This window comes from Echinops telfairi, unplaced genomic scaffold (assembly GCF_000313985.2).
Source record: "Echinops telfairi isolate 266 unplaced genomic scaffold, ASM31398v2 ScPeMD7_7400;HRSCAF=8409, whole genome shotgun sequence".
Classification (NCBI taxonomy): Eukaryota; Metazoa; Chordata; class Mammalia; order Afrosoricida; family Tenrecidae; genus Echinops; species Echinops telfairi.
Window position 1 is genome coordinate 47,175,190 of NW_022111300.1, and position 5,539 is coordinate 47,180,728.

The following is a 5,539-nucleotide window of genomic DNA, read 5'->3' on the forward strand; positions in this document are numbered from 1 at the left end:
TACATCACCAGATAGCATACATCAGATCAAATCACCTACATCCGTCATTGGTCAGAACAAGGCCAATGGCTGACTGCAAAACAGACCAGCAATTGCTCCTTTGCCAAGTTCAAGTTGAAACTGAAGAAACTAAAAACAATTCATCATGACTGTCAGTCTATACCACCTGAATTTAGAGACATTCTCATGAATACATTTAATGCACTGAATACTAATTGGCAAAAATCAGACAAGTGGTGAGAAGACATCAAGGACACCACGCATAAAGAAATCGGAAGATTATTAGAAAGATAGGAATGAAAGAAACAAGCAAAATTATGTCAGAGGATAAAATGAAGGGGACGTGTTGATAAAGTGAAGGAGCTGGGCACAAGGCTTCAAGGGAAACCCCAGAAGACAACATACAGTATTACAATGCAGTACGCAAAAACCTGGAATTGCCGAACCTAGAGGGCAGAATGTGCTCAGTATTTATTTAGATGAAAAAAAATAACAAAAACAATTCAGACCTCAAGTTGCCATGTTGAAGGACTCAATAGTCAAATATCTAATGATCCAAGAAGCATCAAAAAAAGACAGAATGGATAGAGGAGCCACTGTGCCAGAAATAAATTCCGGTGATTGGAGTGCAGAAGTAGGAACCATTTCAGGGGCTTATTCAGCATCTGGTTAATAACCAATGGAATTTCACTGAAAACATTGGCAAAACAAGGCTCTAAGAACTGACATAGTACCAATTGAGATGTTTCCACAAACAGATGCAACACTGGACATGTTCACTGTCCCATGGCGAGAAATTCCAAGCACAGTTGCACGGCCATCTCTGTGCACATTCCAAAGAAAGGGGTGCAACAGACAGAGTGCAGAAATTACCTAACAATATCATTAATGCCACATGCAAGTAAAGGTTTGCTGCAGCCCATCTAAAAACCATTAGAGGAGTACATAAATAGGGAGCTACCAGAAATTCAAGCTTGCTTTAGAAGAGGATATGGAACAAAATATATCACTGTTGATTTCAGATTAATCTTGGCTAGAAGCAAAGAACACCAGAGAGATGTTTACTTATTTTTTATAGACTATACAAAGGCATTCAACTATGAGAAGCATACAGATTATGGATAACACTGGGAAAGATGGGAATCCCAGAGCATTATGTGGAACCTATAAAAAGACCCAAGAAGTAATCATCATTCAAATAGAATAAGATGCTGCATGGTTTAAACGTGGGAAAGGTGTGCATCAGTGTTATATCCTTTCAACATACTTATTCCATTTCTGTGCTGCTCAGATCATCATCTGAAGAAGAATGCAGCATAAGGCTTGAAGAAAGAGCCATTAGGCACCTGCAATATGCAGATTACACAACCCTGTTTGCTGAAAGCAAAGAGGACTTGAAGCACTTGCTGACAAAGATCACAACCCTCACTATGGATGACACAACATAATGAAAACAAAAGTCCTCACCACTGGACAAATAAGTAACCTCAGGATAAATGGAGAAAAGATTGAGAATCTCATTTTACTTGGCTCTCCATCAGCACTCATGGAAGCAGCAGGAAGGGATGCAGAGGGCAGAGGGCAGACTGCAGGAAGGCCTTTACCAAGCGTTCAAAAGCAAAACTGTCCCTTGGAGGACGAAGATGTGCCTGACCCAAGCCGGGATCTTTTCAATCGCCTCCTCTGCGTATCACAGCTAGACAGTGAATAAGGAAAACTAAAGAGGAATTGATGCCTCTGAACTCTGCTGCTGGTGAAGAGTACTGAATACACCAGGGGTTGCCCAAGAACGAACAAATCTGTCTTACTCAAAGTAGAGCTGGTTTGCTCTTGACAAGCAAGGCTGGTGATACCTCATCTCATGTACTTCGGACATGTTATCAGGAGGAACCAGGCCTTGGAGAAGGACATCAGCTTGGTAAAAAATAGACCATCAATGGAAAGAAGACGCTCCTCAACTGGATGGATTGGCACAGTATCTCCCAACAATGGGCTCCAACACAGGAGCCATGATGAGGGTGCACCTGAACTGGGTATTCTTTTCCTTATGTTGGGCATGAAGTTCATGAGTCAAAATTGAGAAGACCATGGCAGCTAACAATTGCCACCACGGTGTAAGCATATCCAAGGTCACCTGTCAAAGCTCAGGGAGGGCATTAATGCTGGTTCCAAGGGTTCTGTTTGCGAGCATCAAGGGAGGGCTGCCCTCTGCTGACTCTCCAGCTCCCCTAGGGCAGTCAGTCGGATGATGGGTGCTCACAGGGTGCATGCTCTGGACCAAACACTGTGCAGTGAGGCCTGAGACACCAAAGAGCCCTCCATTCCCAGATGTTCTGTACCTGTGGGAAGAATCGAGGAGAGGCCAAAGAAAGTGGCCAAAGAGCCAGGTAAAAACAGTGATCAATGAATCAATAATCATAGAGAACAAAAGGAAGACAAAAGAAGGATAAGTGTAAGAGGGAAAACCCCTGGCTCTCCCATTCGGAGGGACGCTATAGGGCAGAGTGGAACTGGCCCATAGGGTTCACAGAAGCAGCCTGGCCCATCTTTCTCACATAGATGTTGCATCTCACAGCTGGGCACTTTAACCACTGTGTCCTACAGTAAGCAAAGGGACAAACCGCCCAGTTCCAGCACTGGAAGAACTCGATTTCTTTAGAATCATCTAGATGACACGCCCAGGAGGGAATCTCTAAATTCAGCTGGAGCTAGCTGCCCACAGCAGCTTTGGGGCGAGACTCCCAGATCCTTCTCCTCTCACCCCCACTCCCAGCCACCACCCCACAGGGTTGACAGGCCCAGCACACGCCTCTTTGGACTTTGATGAACTAAGGAGGGACTTTTGTTCTCTAGCCAGAAAGAGACCTTCAAAGAAAGGTCGGAGCACCTGGAAAACCATTTGAATCTATGGTGAGAACCCCTTCAGCAGCGAATTCAGCTACTTAAGCACTTGCTGACCCGGCGGAGGCCCTCACGTCCCTGAGCTACCAGCTCATTTTCTTTCCGACGCTGAAATGTTAGGGAGGCCTGATGGTGTAGTAGTTATGTGTTGGGCTATGATCCTCAAGGTCAGCAGTCAGAAACCACCAGCCGCTCCAAGGAAGAAAGATGGAGCTTTCTACTCCTGTAAATAATTACATTCCAGGAAAACTCACAGGGGCAGTTGTGCTCTGCCCTAATAGGGTCATTGTGAATCAGCGTCCACTCAATGGCAGGAAGTTTTTTGGTTTGCTTGGTTTTGAAAATGTTAATTGTCACTTTATTCCAAGCTAAATGAAAGGTAACCCAAGTCATGAGGAGGCTTTCCCGATCTTACTCTCAGACATCAATTTATTGTAGACGTACTTCAAAAGCAATTGTGCGGCCCCCCCAACCCCCAAACCACTGTCGTTTCCGGTAAAACTTAAGAATCCTAAAACAGTTTCCTTCTACCTGGTAAGCCCCTGCCAAGGCCTTCCCTTTAATCCCCTTGCCAAAAAAAGCAAACAAAATGAAACAAAACAAAAAATAACCCCCAAAACCAAAATTTCGAGCCAACCCACTGCTGTTGAGTTGGCGATGAAATGCCCCCAAAGGGTTTTTCATGGCCGCCCTCTTTGCGGAAGCACACTGCCGAATCTTTCTCCCTCAGAGCAGCTGGTGGGTAGCCAAGGGCTTTAGCCACTACACTTGTAACCCTCTGCACGTCATCCTCAAATCAAGATGAGACTTCTGGAAGGAAGGGCAATCTAAATTGTAAAACAGAAATACCCCAGTCCCATGTCTGGAGATGCCCAGCAGGCCACAGTGCCCAGCTGAGCCTCTCTCCGCTTCCAGGGAAGCCCTGCCTGCACCCCGGGAACATAATTTCTATGTTTCTTCAGGTTGTCAGCGACCTGGCACTCTCTGGCTTCAGAATCAACTCAGAGCGCAACGGCAGCCATATGCTGCCCATTTCTTGGAGATGGCTTTGAGTGCCAGTGCATGGACCCAAACCTTAAAAGGATGGGCCAGTGGAACAGGGCCACCACAGACAGGAAGGACTGGTCCCTTGGAAGGCTTCCTATAACACAGGGCAGGTCGTCTTCACCCAGAAGTCTATCCTCCTGAATCTTCTTGTGGTCTTAACACTCCGGACTCATCGCTGAGGTTCTGACTGGGTGGATCTGTTGTCTAGACCTGCGCCCAACACGTGGCGTCCTGTGATGAACACAGCAGGGCGAGCTCCAGAAAAGCTTTTTACTTTTGATTTTGTGGCCCTAAAGCATGATGGGAAGGACCACATGTACTGGACCCAAGGCTGCTTCCAAAGCACGCCCCACATTTCGTCTTACTTGGCACTTAGAACTGCTGATCACTAAGGTTCACTTTGATCTGGCTGAGAGAGGTCTGCTTTGAAGCTCTAGACTCCGCTTATGTGAATGAGGCATACCCAGGGAGGTTTCTGTGTTGCTGTTCACTGTGAAAGTCATGATAGTGGGCTAATATCATGACCTGGGATTTTTAATGATTTTTACCCTGTATTTTCACATGTCCTAGAGTGGTTCCGGGTTCGACAGCCGATTTTGCATGCCCCATCACTTCTCTGTTGGCAGAAGTAAGGCCAGAGTGTTCCTTAGAGGCAAGGATGGCAAAACTTCGTCTTACAAACCGTGGACATATTGTCAGGAGAGAGCAGTCCCTGGAGAGGGCATAATGATTGGTAAAGTGGAGGGGCAGCAAAGGAGGGGAAGGCCCTCCACGAGATGGATTGGCACAGCGGTTGCCGCAGTGGGCTCAGGCGTGGGAACAGTTGTGAGGACGCGCAGGACCATGCTCTTCTTTCATTCTGTTGTGCGTAAGGTCACTATGGGTTGGGGCACAGACTTGATGGCACCAAACAACAACCATAATAACCCTTCTCGCAGCCTTTGCCTCTGCTGAAAATAACCTGAGGCTTACAGCTCTGTCGTCTGTGGAACGCAGACCTCCTAGGGCAGGTGAGAAGTGAGAAGACAGGGTACAAATGACTTTTAAAAATTCCTGATTCCAATTCTTTCTTGTTGTTGTGTTTTGTTTTGATTTTTGTTATTGGCTTGTTGGTGTTGGTGTTGTTTTGTTTTATTTTGTTGCTTGGTTTTGCTGTCGTGTTTTTGTGCATGTTACTATCTCCACAGGTCTGTCTAAATAAGATAGGCTGAATAAACAATCTGGAGGAGAAAACAACGGGACAGACAGTTCTGGGGGGACATGGGAGAAGGGGAAGTGGGGGGAAAGGAAGTGGTGTTAACAAACCTAGGGACAAGGGAACATCAAGTGATCCAAATCGGTGGTGAGGAGAGTTTAGGAGGCCTGGTAGGGCATGACCAAGGGTAAAGTAACCCAGAGGAATTACTGTAACCCAAATGAAGGCTGAACATGATAGTGGGATAAGAGGAAGGTAAAAGGAAATAGAGGAAAGAGCTAGGAGGCAAAGGGCATATATAGAGGTCTAAATAAACACATGTATATATGTAAATATATTTATATATGAGGATGTGGAAATAGATCTATGTGCATTTGTGTATAGGTTTAGTATTAA

The 5,539-nt window shown here is 45.7% G+C and overlaps 1 protein-coding gene across 1 annotated transcript in view; it reads left to right on the forward strand.

Moving 5' to 3' along the window:
- CDH20 (cadherin 20) overlaps nt 1–5,539 on the forward strand; it is a 264,681-nt gene that overhangs the window by 248,829 nt on the left and 10,313 nt on the right. The window lies entirely within an intron of this gene.